Source organism: Physeter macrocephalus, chromosome 9 (genome assembly GCF_002837175.3).
Source record: "Physeter macrocephalus isolate SW-GA chromosome 9, ASM283717v5, whole genome shotgun sequence".
Classification (NCBI taxonomy): domain Eukaryota; kingdom Metazoa; phylum Chordata; class Mammalia; order Artiodactyla; family Physeteridae; genus Physeter; species Physeter macrocephalus.
The window spans coordinates 66,703,754-66,720,656 of record NC_041222.1 but is presented as its reverse complement, the minus strand read 5'-3'; the positions used below and the strand labels follow the sequence as shown (position 1 = coordinate 66,720,656).

Sequence of the window (16,903 nt, the reverse complement as noted above, 5' to 3'; positions counted from 1 at the left end):
TATATACTTTGCTTACATCAGGAATGGCTTTATACTGAGGCTGACTCACCTTGTAGTTGCAGCACAGCTTCCAATAACGTTCAGATTAATGTGATTCAATGTCCCTGTCCTTTAGGAAATAGAGACAGAAACACTCATGGAAGGAGAAAAAAAACATACTACTGTCCTCCCTTAGAATAGGAAATAAACCCATTCCTTCACAAGCCTATCACTGGACCAAAGGGGATGCCATAATTTGTTAGGTTAGCATATTCCCTAGAGATGCAGATGAGATAAAAACCTGAAAAAATTGGTGTTCTTGAAAGAAAGGAATGATGAATGTTTGAACAATCAACATTAATTAAGCAGTCAACAGTGCTCATTAAGCACTTAGGGGTATTCAGTTCTGTTTGTTGGATGAATGCTCATAGAATACTGCTTACTCTTAGAGACTTGTAAATACTCAATTTATGGGCAGTACAATATTATTTGTTGACAGAAATTTGTCAAACAAATGATATTATATAACAGCACCTTTCAAAATAATCTCCAATCCCCTCATAAATGATATTTCTATTTATTATAATATTCTTTTGAAACTTACATAGGTTATCTTAATATTGTATTATCTATTTCTCATGAGTTTTTTCTTAGAACACACCACAACCTATTTCTAAATTAATGTTTAATCTATAAAATTTACATTATAATTTTATCTCATCCCTTTTTGGAAACCTAACTAATACTGTTTAATTGAAAGTCCTCACCTCCCTAAACGCTTGCATGGATCCCAAATAGTACCTCAACTTCCAATGATTCTTTACATACATCTGAGCCACCATAAAGCCCAATACCACTGTTGAACTCTTTTAGTGTCAAGTCCTTGATCCTCTCACCAAGGATCTACTTTGTCCTTGGCAATGACTCACAGACTTAAAGATCCCACCACTGGCCATGGCTAACTTGCTTGTTTTTGAGCTATTCTTATATAAATTCAGGCATATACCATTTTATGACTTCTAACCAGGACCTAGAATAGGTTTCACATTCTTCTAGTCCAGTGTTTACATGGCTTTTACTGCCTCACCTGTTCAGAATCCACATCTCACGGTAATACCACTTAACTCCATGCCCTGTGAACTTCTTCAGGATCCCTCAACTCAATTCACCTAGAGAATCTATCGGGTATTCTTATTTCTTGGAATTAAATCATGAAATGGTTGATCCATTCTTTTCAGATTTGTATTGCCTATATAGGAGATTAAAATGAAAAAAATTTATGCGTTAGAAATAATCTCTGAATTACCTACCAAAAGGAACCACATTTCTTTCATACTAAAGGAAATGTTAGACCTGAACAATCAGTATTGCTAAGCAAAGTATCCCTATGATTTAATTTTAGAACACAGAATGGTACAGTAAAATAGACATAGGTGTTTGAGGCCAAACAAAGGCCTATGTTTGAATCCAGGTGATTACTCCTGTTATCTATGTGACCTCATGAGTTAACCTTAGGGAGTTCCCATTTTCTAATATTAAAATGATAATATAATTATTTTATTGAATGGCTGTGGTAAAGGTTACAACTAAGTCTTTTGGAAGACACATAGAATAGTACCCGGCATAGAGCAGCGGATCAAACAATCACTAAACTATTAATATAGTTATTATAATGAAGACTGTAGGGCTTCCCTGGTGGCGCAGTGGTTGAGAGTCCGCCTGCCAATGCAGGGGACACGGGTTTGTATCAGGTTCCTCTCGGAGTTTACCCAAGATAAGGCTATTATTGGATGGATATAGCAGAGGCACTTCTTCAGCATAATGCTTTAAGTCTCTATTATAGATGTCTCCCCATGATAAACCATATAATGTTGACTCTAAGGATAAAATTATAACACAAATAATTTCATTTTAAGTTGAAAATACCATGACTTTCACAATGTAAACTACTACTATAGTATTTAGGAAGTTTTAGAAAATAAAATTTGTGAAAAATATGGTACTTTGCTGAAGGTTTCAGAGTGTAGGTCAGTGACAGAGCACAAAAACAAAAAACTATTGTATGCATAGAATTTTAAGACTAAGGATATACCAAAGAGAAGACATATTTTTTTTCTAAGGCAGATATCACACATGAAAAACAAGCTGTTTCAGGCTAAAGCTGTGAATAAAATATCAAATCCTTAAGGACTAAGACTCAAAATGACTCCATTCATTTAGAAATAGTGATGTTCATATCACCTGTTTATTGGGCTCCCTTTATATGCCAAACACTGTACTGAGTCCTTTGACTCTGTGAGTCAATGAATCTATGAGATAGGTACTCTTACCACTAATTTACAGAGGAGGAAACTGAGACTTGGGAAGTTTGACTTGTGGAGGTCTAATAAGTTGCCGACTTTTGGCTGGAAATCAGGGATTTGTGATTACTCTTAGGTATTGCATCTGCTGTCTCAAGTCAGAAAACCAAACAAGCTAAACCTCCAGGACAATGAATAGGTGGGTTAAAATGTTTGCATAGTCTACCAAGCCAGATCAAATTTCTTTATATTATTTATCTCATATAATCTCTATTTTTATTTGAAATGCCTACCTACATCTCCTTCAAAGATAAGTTTTATGGTAGGAAGTAAGCTGTTTTACCTCTGGCCAGTGGAAAGATAAAGCCATGATCATTTCCCCACCTGACTAAGTTTTCTAAACTAAATTTCATCATGTCCAGTTTGCTTATGAGTTTTGTGTGTGGGGTGTGTGTGAGTGTACTGATTTGATACAAAGGCATATGAGTGGAGTGGTTAGGATGGTAAGTCAGGAATCATTCATCAAGGATGCTTCATTTCTAGAGGAACTGAGTTTCTTCAAAGGAAGTGTGGACAAACAATTGAGGAGAAAGGGAGACTAGTTAAAAATACATAGTATAGAATGCACAAAGGAACAGAGCTAGACAAAAACAAAGGAAAACAAACACTAAAGCGACATAAGTGGGAAGAATGAGAGATCTCTTCCTTTCTTCTTTTTTCCCTTTCCTCATACTACTATTAAGTAGTGTATTTTTGTTCAAATTTACCATTATTCCAAAAAACAAATTATATTTTCACATTTGCTCTTTATTATTCATTTTGTATTTAAAATAGCACACGTTCCTTGAATGCCTTTTCTTTTCTTTTTTTTATTTTTAAACTTCCTGGAATCAAGACCAAGGATTGACATTTACAGCCATAAGTGATCCAAGTGCTACATTAGCGTCTGTTTATTAAAGATGATCCTTCATGTGCAATACAGCTAGGATATTTGGCCTAATTTACTATACTAACATTTCCAGTTTGGCTGAGTGGGGAGTTGTGCCAACAGCACTGTGTCCTATGGTGAAATAGTGCCTAATCAGTATTTATGAATAGGGTTTTAGAAGTCACTAAAGAGCACAGGAAGAGATTTTACCTTCTGAAAGCACAAATATTGCTGAGCTCTGGGAATCTGTACAGCACATTAGAATGGAATAGCTTTCTTTTTTTTTTAAGTGAGGTTAAAAATGTGTAATGCAATACTGTCAGTAATTTAAATGGAGTGTACCTCTTTCTTTCAGACATTAATGCTATTTGTTAAACTTTGTAATTACTATGCAAATGAAGAGCTGTATTTAAAAAATGGCAGTGCCAAGAGTACAACAGAGAAAAACAGTTTGAAATTCAAACTAATACAAAATAAGCTTCAAGTCTTGTAGAACTCAAATATTGTATATATATATTTTTTATTCCTTTGAATGCAGCATTTGGGTGAAAGCAATGAGGAGTTGTCTTTGTTCTTAGGCATAGATAGCAAAAGGCTTAGAGCCAGAGATTTGAAAGCTTCTGAGACATATTAGCTCCCTGATCTTCACAACAGGTGGCTGGTATTTTTATCCGTCTTTTAGAGATGAAGAAACCAAGTCCCAGAGATGCTTAACTCATTTGCTCAGGGTCACTTAAACAAGCCAGTGACAGCCAGGAAAGGATCTGAGTACTCCCAAACTCAAGGCTGCTGTGAGAATCCCCAGACAGCAATCACTTGAAAGGAACAGAATTTATGGCTTAAATTATGATTTCAGAATATTAGACACAGACTGAACCAGTGCAATCTAGTTTCATTTCATGCCAGGTAGATGTTTTAGAAGAAAATGATCATGTTTGGTTTCCTGAGAATTAGCCCCTTATGGGGAAATATCTGTGAGCTAGTGAGCACCCTAGACATGAAGAAAGCAAATAATATTAAAAAATGAGTAGATTTTACACATTTTTTTGTATCTTCAATACTTAGTGCTGTGCCTGGCAGCATAGACGCTCAAAAATATTTGTTGGAGCAAAGAATGAATGAATGAATATCCATTTGTTATTTAAGTAATTTTCTGGTCATATTGTCTCTTTTTCCCTCTCAGTCACTTTTCCTAGAATTACCTCCCAGGTCTGCAGAACAAACAATTGAACAACAACAAAAACAAACCAGTTTTGCCTTTCTCTATTAATTCTTCTTTTCCTACCCTTGAACCTAAATCAACGTGATTTTTTTTATAGCCCATCTTTTTAGAACTTTGATTTTTATGTGAAATAATCACATAAACCAGAAGGATCTAAAGGGCTGGCTTGTTGATAGCAATGTTTGTCCTCTTTAGGTGATCCTCTTTATATTTTAAAAGGAAACTTAAATTCTGAAGCCAAAAGAATGAGAAACAAACTCAGATGTATTGTTGACATTTATCAGGGATGGTGGGAATGGGGGAGAGCTGCCCTCTCCTTTGCTAATGTGACAATAGCATTTTTGAGTTTTGGGGAGAGGCAGTGACAGTCTACCTATAATGAAAGAATTTGAGAATATCAGGTACTTGGTTCTGCAGTACCCCTTGTGACTAAAGTGTAGGCATGTGACACGGGCTCAACTGATCAGACATGCTCGACCTCACTTTAACTTCAAGTTAGGGAATTGAGGCAAAGAACAGAGGCATTGAAGAACCCATGTGGGTGGAAGGCTGCAGTGGAAGAGGCAACTCCTCGAGTTTCCAGGGCAGCAGTGGCCACGGACCAAGGCAGTGTCCGGTGTTGAGAAGCTAGTGCCAGGGGTGATGGTGGAGGTTCAAGCTGTGGCATCAAGGGGTTAATGGTGGCAGCAATGGTATCTTTATAGGACTAGTTCTGTGGGACGATTGTGGCTATGGTTTTAGGAGCTGTTCTTGTTCCTATTGTTTTTCCATGTCTCAATCTGTAGCCCTTCTAGTGATTCCTCGAGTTATCTAATAATCTTTAAAACAAATTTAATTGATCAGAGTCAGTTTCTGTTGATTACAACTAAGAACCCATGCACCATTTCAAGGCCAGCAAGGGAAGTAAGATCCTGGCAGTCTTATTGTGCTTGAGCTATTCTGGGGAATATAAGGAATATTGGTGTATTTGGAAAAGACTTTAGAAAGTCTATTTCAGAATCTTGGCTCTAACAATTCACCAGTAGTGTGATATTGTTGGGAAAATTCCTAAACCTTTATCTTCTCAAAAGCACAAATGGAAATAACAGTATCTATCTTGAAGGCCAGTTGTAAAGACTAAAATAAATATGTAATGTGTCCAGAACCATGCCTGGCATATGTTAGCCACTAGAGTTCTTTTTGTACTTACCGTTTCATCATGTATGTAATCTACCTAAGCTCTCCCACATCACCAGAGTGGTCTAGCCTAGATAGTAAAAGATGTTAAAACAAAATGAGTATCTATAAATTGAAATTAACTGCGTGTGTTTTTAAGAAGGCAAGTGGAAAACAAGCATACATATGGGTCATTGGGTCACAAGCTAAACTTATCATTATAAACATTTACCAGTCACACATGTTCTAAGACATGGTATCATACAGTAGAATATCCAAAGATGAGGTCATAAACATGATATTCTTTTCTTCACCTCAGAGGTGTTACTTCAGGTGTTTGAAGAAGCAAAATGCAATGCCAACATTTGCTAGTTTGATTAGGAAAGTTTGTATTCTTAAAGGCTATCTAATTAGCAAATTGAAGCAGCTAATATGAACACCCTGGACCATTGATCCAATGGCATGATTGTGATCTCCTGGTATGGAGGAAAAGGTGTTTGTTTTGCTGTATTTTCTACATAATCCTGGTTACGCTGTCTTCAGAGACTAAACGAAAACGTAGAAGGTTGCAACACTCTCTGGTAAGCCTGGGTGTCACAGGGAAAGTCATTAACTCTTTTTCATTAACCCATTATCCTCATTGATAAAATGGAGATTATGTTTTTCTCTCTCTTGGGTTGTTGTGAGAATTAAATGAGATCATGCATGCATAGTTCTGAGCACAACGTCTGGTTCACTCTTTTTAAAATAGCTGTATTCACAGAGATGCTCCCTCCACTTTCAGTCTAGTAAAATGCATATTCATAGAGAATTGGGTCGCATTATTTCTGAGCGACAGGTTTCTGCAAGGATGTGGGTTTGCCAAATCTACCAGCTGTCTTCACGTCTTTCCATCCCCATGAGATTTTTGCACATTTTTCCTGCCCTTTTAGTTGCTCCCCAGAGACAGGCTCCCTTAGGAAGGAATCAGGGTATAGGCGGATGCTCCATTAATTTTCTTTTTGGCATTTTACCACCGGTGGTGTGGATGACCCAAGGGTAGCCAGGAGAGGAGACAGCTAGACAGAGCCTGCAGGCCGCTATAGAGTTCTTTCACTAGCAGAACACTGTGAATGATAAACCTTTAAACAGTTGTGTGAATTATAGAGAAAGCTTCCAGTGAAGATAGTGATGTTGGCTGAGTCTAGGGAATGGAAAAGAGGAAAAACAGGATGGTAAGAGCAAAAAAGTCAAGTGTTCCCCCATAAGTCTTTATTTCTTTCCTTTTAAAATCCTAATTTAACTATTTCTAAAAATTTTAAAGACTGTATAACATTACAGGATGTTTAATAAATGTAAGAATAGGTAAATACATATCACTCAGATCTTTACCCAAACATATCATTCATTTTAAATTGTGCACATCTCATCCACTTTTCATCCATATGGAAAACATATTTGCATATTAGTAAAAAGGGTTCACTTTTTTTCTTTGCTATTTAAAAATTTTTTTAAAACATCTTTATTGGAGTATAATTGCTTTACAATGGTGTGTTAGTTTCTGCTTTATAACAAAGTGAATCAGCTATACATATACATATATCCCCATATCTCCTCCCTCTCGCGTCTCCCTCCCACCCTCCCTATCCCACCTGTGTAGGTGGTCACAAAGCACCGAGCTGACCTCCCTGTGCTATGCAGCTGCTTCCCACTAGCTATCTATTTTATATTTGGTAGTATATATAAGTCCATGGCACTCTCTCACTTCATCCCAGCTTATCCTTCCCCCTCCCTGTGTCCTCAAGTCCATTCTCTATGTCTGCGTCTTTATTCCTGGAAAAAGGGTTCAATTTTAATTCGATATAACACTATGTAATTTTCAATGCTGCCACATAAATCTCATTATCATTTATTTTAATGAAAGTGTTCATCCACTAAACACATTTCTATTATTTATATAATCAAATATCAATAGTTGGGACAATTTGATTTCTTTCATATATTTCTTATCACATTTAATACACAAAAGAACATCTTTGTTCTTTGACCATAGCATGTTTTGTCTTTTGGATAATTCCTTAAGATAAATCCCTCAGAATGATATTTGTCAACATAAGGGTAGGAATATTTTTAATCTATATTGAATATGACATGAAAAGATAATACTTATTTCCTACATGTTCAATTTTTCTTTGGAATGCCTTAAAAATTAAAAAATCTTGCAAATCTCTAAAGTACTCTTGGACTTTTGGTAAAGACATAGCAGGTATATAATATCTGTCTTATACAAAAGGAGAGATTCTAGTACAAAATATTTAAGTGATTTGCTTAAAGTGACACCTTCAAGCCATTCAGGGTAATGTTCCAGGACCTAAGACAAACTTCCATTAGTTTCAGATCAATTCATTTGCCTTGCCCCCAAAGACAACTTTGCAAACAACTTAATTTCACTGCTCATAAGTCATCCAGAGGATGTTCAGTGCTGTCCTATCGTGTACAGCAAGATCCAAAACATAATGTGGTGCTTATTCTGGAAATACTCTTAATGGAACATTGTGATAGGAAAACTCAACACTTTCTTCTTAGCTCCATAAAATATGAACTAACAAAGCCTAGAAAAATTATCCAAAGATGACTGCTATTTAGCTTCCTGCATCTGTTAGCCAATTCATATTTGTTTCTACTTCAAGTAACATTTTTCCTCTTGTCAATGCATTAACTTAAATTTGCAAAATGAGAGAAGCAATTTAAGAATTAATAAGAAAACATGTTTTTATTTGGCATGCTCCCAATTTGATCAATATCACAGAGATCATTTGAAATGAAACTGTTTCAGTCAACATCTTGCTTCCTATTATCTGACAGAGACATGCAAATTATTACAGATTTTAGTCCTTTGTGACCTCCAGCAGCTCCTCATGCTGTCTATGATTCGATTTTTTTAAAGCTTGCTGCAGAATTTTCAACAGGAGAGGAATATTCATCATTAAGATACAGACAGCCCTTTACAGAATTTCCTCTGTGTTATACGAACACTCTTCTGTCTCAGAAAGGTAGAATCTTTCAACTGGGCATGATTTGCCTCTGTAAAACCTTGCTAAGGATTTTTTATGACTTCAAATTTGGGGCGGTTTGTTATTAGTTTGTAGGTAAAGCCACAGCAGACTGTTGTGGAATATGAAAATTAGTTGGATTTAGGCTTCCGGGAAAGCATCGAGTACCCAGCTCCCCATGGATAATTTTTACCTTGGGATAACAGAACAGTTCCCATGTAAGAAAGAGAAGGGGCTGCTGACTGAGATTAGTTGGGTATAATGAATGTTCTTCATGGGTATTTAAAGGATGATTTCTTGATCAAATCAGAACCTGTATTTTTATTCCCCCAAGTATTCTAGCCAAGATTTTGAAAAATGTTTCACCCAATCCCCATCCTTTGGTGGACACATACAGTACAGCAAGAGGCTCCATGACATCTAGATTAAGAAACTGTCCTATGTGGTAACCCCTTGTGTTGCTCTTGGTGTTCTAGGGTAACAAATGGCCACCAAAGGTAACCAAGTCCCCAAACCTATGAATATGTGAATTTACATGATGAAAGGGACTTTGCAGAGGTGATTTAAGTTAAGGAACTTGAACTGGTGAGATTATCCTGAATTGTCCAGGTTGACTCAATGTTATCATAACGGCTCTTATAAGAGGGAAGAAGGAGGAACAGAATAGGACAGAGCATTTTGACAAGGGAAGCAGAGATTAAAGTGCTGCAGCCACAAGCTAAGGTTTACTAGCAGCCTCTAGAAGCTGGAAGAGGCGAGGAATGGATTCTCCTCTGGAGTCTCCAGAAAGAATCAGCCCTTTCAACACCTTGATTGTATCTTCATAAGACTCTTTCTGGAATTATGATCTCTAGAAGTGTAATATAATAAATTTGTGTGCTTTTTAGCCACGAAGTTTGTAGTAATCTGTTACGGCAGCAGTAGGAAACTAATACAGTAGCTTTCCAAAGAGTTTGGTCAGTAACTAGGTGGTGCTCTCCCATGCACTGCAAATCCAAATCCTCAAGTGGTGCATACCTTGGAAATTCTCTTAATGGATCTTTGTGAGCAGCACTTGCTCTCAGAAATAGTAAAAATAATATATTTTAAATTGCGTAGCACTATGCACTGTTTTCATTGTTGGGGAGGAAGTAATGAAGAAAAATTAAGAGTACATACTCAAAAGTCAGGTTGCCAGTTTTCAAATCCCACCTATTCCATATATAGTTCCATAACCTGGGTAAGTTATTTAACTTTTCCATACCCCAGTTTTACTCATCTGTAAAATAGAGGTAATAATGACGACTGCTTGTTAGGGTTGTTGTGAAGATTAAATGAGTCAATATCTATAAATTAATGAAGTAAATTAGTGCAGTAAAATAATTTAACCTAGCAGGCACTGTATGCTTTGTTGTAACTGTTATTACATTTTATATTCTAGATCAGTATTTGCCAAATTTCCATAATGTTATGTATTACCTAGGAGTAGATGTTAGAAATACAAATTACTTAGTGATATTCCAGACTGGAAAATTATAATCTTTAAGACAAAGGTCTAGGAAGCTGTATATTTAATAAATACCCAAGTAATTCATATCATCGAGGAAGCTTGGGAAAATTGCTCTATGGGGTTGATGTTCATCCTTTGCTGCACATCAGTTACATCTTTGTCTTTAAAAATGGTACACAGATGAGAAGAGCCAGCGACTCTCTTACTATAATGATTCATCAAAAACTTTGTTGAAAGTTATTAATTCCACAGCTCATTTCATTCATTCACTTATTAGTTCATCTATACATTTATATACATTCTTTCATTTTTCAAACATTTACTGACCATCTCCTATACATCAGGCTCTGTAGTAAATGTGTGGGATGTAAAAATGAATAAAATAGTCTTGTCCTCAAGGAAATTGCAAAGGGAAGTATACAGACAAATCAATAGAGAATTACAATTCACTGCAGGGTATAAAATGCCACAGGATGCTAAAGGATCACAGACAAAAGATGAAGAGATGAAGAGATAAGAGAGGGAAACATAGAAACAATTTGCTAGGCTTAAATGCAGATGGTGCTAAGTTATTTTCCAAGTATTACATATTTGCTTGCTCATAACACATTTAAAATGTAAATATATCACCTCTCATTTTGTAGGCTAGGAAACCAAGATAGGGGCACATAGAGACTTGCCAGAGTTCACATAGAGAATCAAATGCTAGAGCTGGCATCGAAAACATATTCTAAGTTCAGAACTCTTTCCACTGTATCATGTTGCTTGTCATACAATTATATCTTTAGGAAACGTGCCTAGCCTTTTAGGGTTAAGAAAAGGCCCAGATATTCTTCACCTTTTAGAAGCATGGTGGTTTCTCCCCTAATTCAGACTATGCTCCTTCTACAAAGATGCCTCAGATGACTATATGGTATTCATCTTTGGATGAAAAACACCAACACATAGTTTTGTTTATAGTGTGAGCACAATAAATGCCACAAGAATGAATGGGGTTAATAATCATTCACTCATTAAAAATCTTTATTGTTCATCTATACTGTATTAGGTATTAGGAGGTGAAAACATTGTGTCTTCATGGATTTATAGATATGGAAGAGAATGAAATTTGAGAAACAGTCAAATATGTTATTCTCTTCTAGACTAGGTTTTCTTTCTGAAGTTCTTCAATTCTTATGACGTGATTTGTTGCAAACCATATTGAGAAGAAACTGTCAGCCTCTCTGTGGGGTACTCTCACTCTCAGGCCAGGGAAACAGGTGAATCTGAAAAAATTAACCCCAGATAAAACAAGAGGTTGCATAGCAGTGAGGTTGTATAGACCTTAATTATTTATCTTGCTAACTCTATTATTATCATTGTCTTCATGAAGTATTATAAGATTCATACAGACTTGCCTTTTTTTCTATATTTCAGTCATTCATTTAACAAACATGAAGCAACTATCATATGCCAAGGCTTCAGCCTAATTCAAATCTGTATTTCAAAAGCCTATCACAACACTTGACATATAAATACTATGATTACCATTCGTGCTGTTCAGTGATATTTGGTTTCCTGTCTCCTTTCAGGTGTGGAGTAGGCATATGTCAAATAATTAGTCCTCCAGAAGGCCAGCAGAAAAACTTAGTGATTAAGCAAGGCAAAGTTTCTTTGACCAGCTGCAGTTAGAGAAAACACTGTTTTAACATTGTGTCAGAAGGGGGAAATCAATGGAGAATTTTTACAGGGTTTTGGGGCCTGAGCTAGGTGATTTTAAGTTGTATCTTGCAAAATGGGAATTAGTTGAGATCAGGAAATATTTATGACATGATGGCTTTGCATGGTGGACATAACAAAGTGAAGGTCTTGAAGCCATTCTTGATAGTGGGATGTTAGTTTTGATCAATAAGTTACTTGATTAGCACGCGTATCTCTCAGGGTCAAGTGTTTTCTGAAACAAGTAACACTGATTTTTGCTTGTTTTCTGTATTTAGTTAGGGACAGGAAATCAAGCCTAACATGTGAATAGGAAATTCAGTTTATTGCATTTCTCATACTGCACTTCAGACTTGCGTTATGGGCCTTGTGTTGGCCAATGAAACATGAGTCATGGTGACATGTGTCATTTCTGGATAGAAGTTTTAAGAGACAGTGCAGGCCTGAACATATTCTTTTCCCGTTCTACCACAGTGTCTGGCATGGTGTAGCTAGTGAAGGCTTCATCAGCCTGAGTCTCAGAGGGGAGGTGACATGATAATGAACAGAGGTCCTAGTTATCCTGTCACCAACATGTAACTAGTGTAGGAAATAAACCTTTATTTGGTCTGTTTGGAGTCAGTAATAGTGGTTATTTGTTCCTGCAGTAAGATCTAGTCTATTCAGAACAAAACAGAGTCTAGGTAAATATCTGGTTAATATTTAATATACAAATGAATGAATGAATGATTAATTCATTAAATCATCACTACATTAAACATGAACTCTTCTCGGGTTTTCCATTTAGATCTCATACAGATGTGCTCCATTTAATAAAATTTGACGTATGGAAATCTGAACTTAAAACAAATAAGGCCATAATTATTTACAAAATAAAACATCCCTCTTCACTTGAATTTGTTTAAAATAATAAATCCTTGACCTTTCATTTACATGTTTATGATATAAAGCAAAGCACAATACATATACCTCTAGATTTTTCTCCTCTCCTGTCTTCACCAAGGATATGCTGCAAACCTCTTGAATAACTCCTCTTGTTTACAAGAAGGGTATTTTAAAGCCAAATAACTATGTAGCAACTTTTGCTGCTGTGTAAGACATGGCGTTTTCTAGCTCAATTCCATAGGTAGACTTTGGGGAGGGCAATTGGGGTAACTCATTCACAGAAGATTAAGTTCAGAATAAGGGAAACTTTTATCTTCCCTCTTCTGGAAAAGCAATCCTAACATTTATAAGACATTATAATATTAAAGAAAATTACTACCATAATTATGTACCTTGCTAATGTCTGTATAATTCTAGAATGAATTAATAGTAATACTGCACTTAAAGATTGAGTGAAAATTCTGAGCATTATTCATGTCTCTGCCAACATATTCTTTAGCTCTTCATGACATAACTAGTACAATAGTTTGTCATCTATAATTGTTTGCTGAATAGCTAAGCATACCTCATAATGGAAAAGAAAAGCTAGAGGAAAAGGAAAGGAAAAAGGAAAAGGAATAATTTCCATATCATCTTTTACTGTGCTTGGTACACACGCTGTTTAGGAGTCTTGTGTGGGCCAATATGACTAAAAGAGTGAGCTCACATGGGTTCATTTCTCTGTAGTTCTGTATTTCTGGCTCTTAAAAATTATTACTGCATGAATTTAATTTCATTCTTGGTGTGAAATGGTCACCCAGTAAACCAGAGAATGCATCTATTATCCTCACAGCCCATTATGCCACTTTGTCCCACTGTGTCCCTCCAACCTCATCTCCATGTTTAGCACCCACAAATCACACATTTTCACTAAAATATTTTGCTGCAGTAGTAAAGATAGTTGTTAAAGACCCTGAGAGAAATAGATCCTATACATTTATTGCATATAAAATGTGAGTTGCAGATTTTATTACAGCCAAAATAAGCTATACAAAAGTAAAGACTTCCTGTAATATTAACAGAGTAATGTCACGCAAGCTTCTTGCATGAAAACCTTAAATACCCTTAAGAAACTTGCCGTATAGGAAATGTAAACTTAGTAAATTCACTATAAGGAGCTTACCTTGTGCAGTACCCTCACATCCACGTTTAACCACATGACCACACCCACATGAACTCAGTAAGATGTTGTAACTATCTTCTTTGCTTATAATTTGCTTTTAATTATATGTAAAACAAAACCCATTTTGAGGTATATGAAGCCATGTAATCATGTAGGCACCACTGACCTGCTTTTCCCATATACTTCATTGATTTTGAAACAAATTAAAAGATTAACTCAACTCATTTATGTAGCATCATTTTTTACAGGTAAGGGAACAGGTCCAGAGAGAGAATTATTTGAGGTCACAGAGAGGTTTTGTTATTTTAGTACTCCAGTATATTGGTTTTAATTTAAAATATTTTTTGAGAAACTTTCACCTCCTCCATATTCCTGACAGGGCAACTTGTTCAGAGGTAGTTACAGTTATATGCCAAATTATCATAGCAATTTTGAGATGAACTATTTAGTAAATTTTTTCCTGAACACTCAGTTATTTTGGATACAGTCCTCACCAGTGAAATTATCCACCACATTGTATACTGCCTCTACATGCTATAGTCAATATCCTTAAAATTGGACACATGGTCTTTCATACTTCGGAAGTATTTCTGTTTGTTTGTTTTGGTTTTCTTTGTTTTGTTTTTCATTTTGTCTGGTGCACCCAAAGAGAGAGCTCAGATGCTCCCATAGCCCAACTCTAGCTATAGGTAAGCCCAATAAGCAGGATGTAGAGAACTATACATTCAAGCCCATCTCCTTCATGGAGATTTGACAGGGTTTAAGCAGTGCTTTTACTAAAAAAGTTAGACAAGTATCCCTAAAAGGTAGAAAGACTGGGACTTGTGACTGCATCTGATGAATCTATTCCATTCCATCCCATTGTGTGATGATGATCATTCTCTTTGAATCTTGGATTAGAGCACTGGGGAATACTTGTGTGACTTAAAAAAAAGAGAGCACAGGAAACAAAAGAAAAATAGTTAAATTGTTCATCAAAGGACACAGTCAACAGAGTGAAAAAGCAACTTATGGAATGGGAAACGATATTTATAAGTCATATATCTGATAAGGGGTTAATGTCCAGAATATATATTTTAAAAACTCCTACAACTCAACAACAACAAAAATAATTAAGAAAGAAGCCAAAGGCCAGGCCCTGCCGCGCATGTGCGCACTCAGACAGTTGGGGGTGTTAGTCTGCCTCTCTCCTGTGGTGCGCGACCCCGGCACGACACTGGCGTAGCCGCAGCGTGGGGCTCGCAGCATGCAGGCACCACGGGTAGGGGCTGTGCAGGTACGGATGGCGTTGGCCTGAAGAAGACCTTCAGTGGTGCTCTAGCAGAGTGGATGGGTCCTCCTGGCTGAGCGGACAGGCCCTGCTGTCGGAGATACGTGTAACACACCAACTTACTATGACCTAGGAAAGGCTGCCAAGGATGTCTTCAACAAAGGATATGGATTTGGCATGGTCAAAATAGATCTGAGAACCAAGTCATGTAGTGGAGTGGAATTTTCTACTTCTGGTCATGCCTACAATGATAAAGAGGGAAAGCATCAGGCAACCTAGAGACCAAATACAAGATTTGTAACTATGGACTGACCTTCACCCAAAAGTGCAACACAGACAGTACTTTTGGGACAGAAATGTCTTTGGAGAATAGAATAAGTTGGCTGAAGGGTCGAAACTGACTCTTGATACCATATTTGTAGGGAACACAGGAAAGAAGAGTGGGAAATTGAAGGCCTCCCATAAACAGGATTGTTTCAGTCTTGGCAGTAACGTTGGTATCAATTTTTCTGGACCAACCATCTATGGCTGGGCTGTGTTGGCCTTTGAAGGTTGGCTTGCTGGCTATCAGATGAGTTTTGACACAGCCAAATCCAAACTGTCACAGAATAATTTCACCCTGGGTTACAAGGCCACAGACTTCCAGCTGCACACTCATGTGAACATTTGCACTGAATTTGGAAGGTAGATCTACCAGAAGGTGAATGAGAAGACTGAAACATCGATAAACCTCTCGTGGACCGCCGGCAGTAAACACACGTTTCGGCATCGCCGCTAAGTACAAGCTGGATTATAGAACTTCTCTATCTGCTAAAGTGAATAATGCCAGCCTGATTGGCTGCGTTATACTCAGCCCCTTCGATCAGGAGTGAAACTGACCCTGTCAGCTCTAATCCATGGAAAGACCTTCAATGCAGGAGGGCACAAGGTCGGGCTGGGATTTGAACTAGAAGCTTAATGTGGTTTTGTTTTTTTTTTTTTACACCCTCAGAGTAATTTTTTTTTTCTGCATATCCATATCAAGTGAACTTTATTAGTAAACAGTCATGATCCATTGCTATAAGAGGTGTCCGTGAATTCTGGAGTCCAAAGAGACCCCATAATTGTTTTTTTTTTTTTTTTTTACTCACAAATAGCCTGTGTATGTTTATTTTTTATTTATTTATTTTTTCTTAGTAGTCATCCAGTTTTTACACATCAGGGTATACATGTCAATCCCAATCTCCCAATTCATCACACCACAACCCCCACCCCCTGCCACTTTCCCCTCTTGGTGTCCATACGTTTGTTCTCTACATCTGTGTCTCAATTTCTGCCCTGCAAACCGGTTCATCTGTACCATTTTCTAGGTTCCACATATATGCATTAATATATGATATTTGTTTTTCTCTTTCTGACTTACTTCACTCTGTATGACATTCTCTAGATGAATTCACATCTCTACAAATGACCCAATTACGTTCCTTTATATGGCTGAGTAATATTCCATTGTATATATGTACCACATCTTCTTTATCCATTCATCTGTTGATGGGCATTTAGGTTGCTTCCATGACCTTGCTATTGTAAGTAGTGCTGCAATGAACATTGGGGTGAATGTGTCTTTTTGACTTATGGTTTTCTCTGGGTATATGCCCAGGAGTGGGATTGCTAGGTCATAAGGTAATTCTATTTTTAGTTCTTTAAGGAACCTCCATATTGTTCTCCATAGTGGCTGTATCAATTTACATTCCCACCAACAGTGCAAGAGGGTTCCCTTTTCTCCACACCATCTCCAGCATTT

General features: G+C 36.8%; 1 long non-coding RNA gene and 1 pseudogene across 1 annotated transcript in view; one reads left to right on the top strand and one right to left on the bottom strand.

Moving 5' to 3' along the window:
* Positions 1-16,903, bottom strand: part of LOC102976312 (uncharacterized) — a 487,722-nt gene that overhangs the window by 158,925 nt on the left and 311,894 nt on the right. The window lies entirely within an intron of this gene.
* On the top strand, positions 14,176-16,219 carry LOC102976515 (voltage-dependent anion-selective channel protein 3-like; annotated as a pseudogene).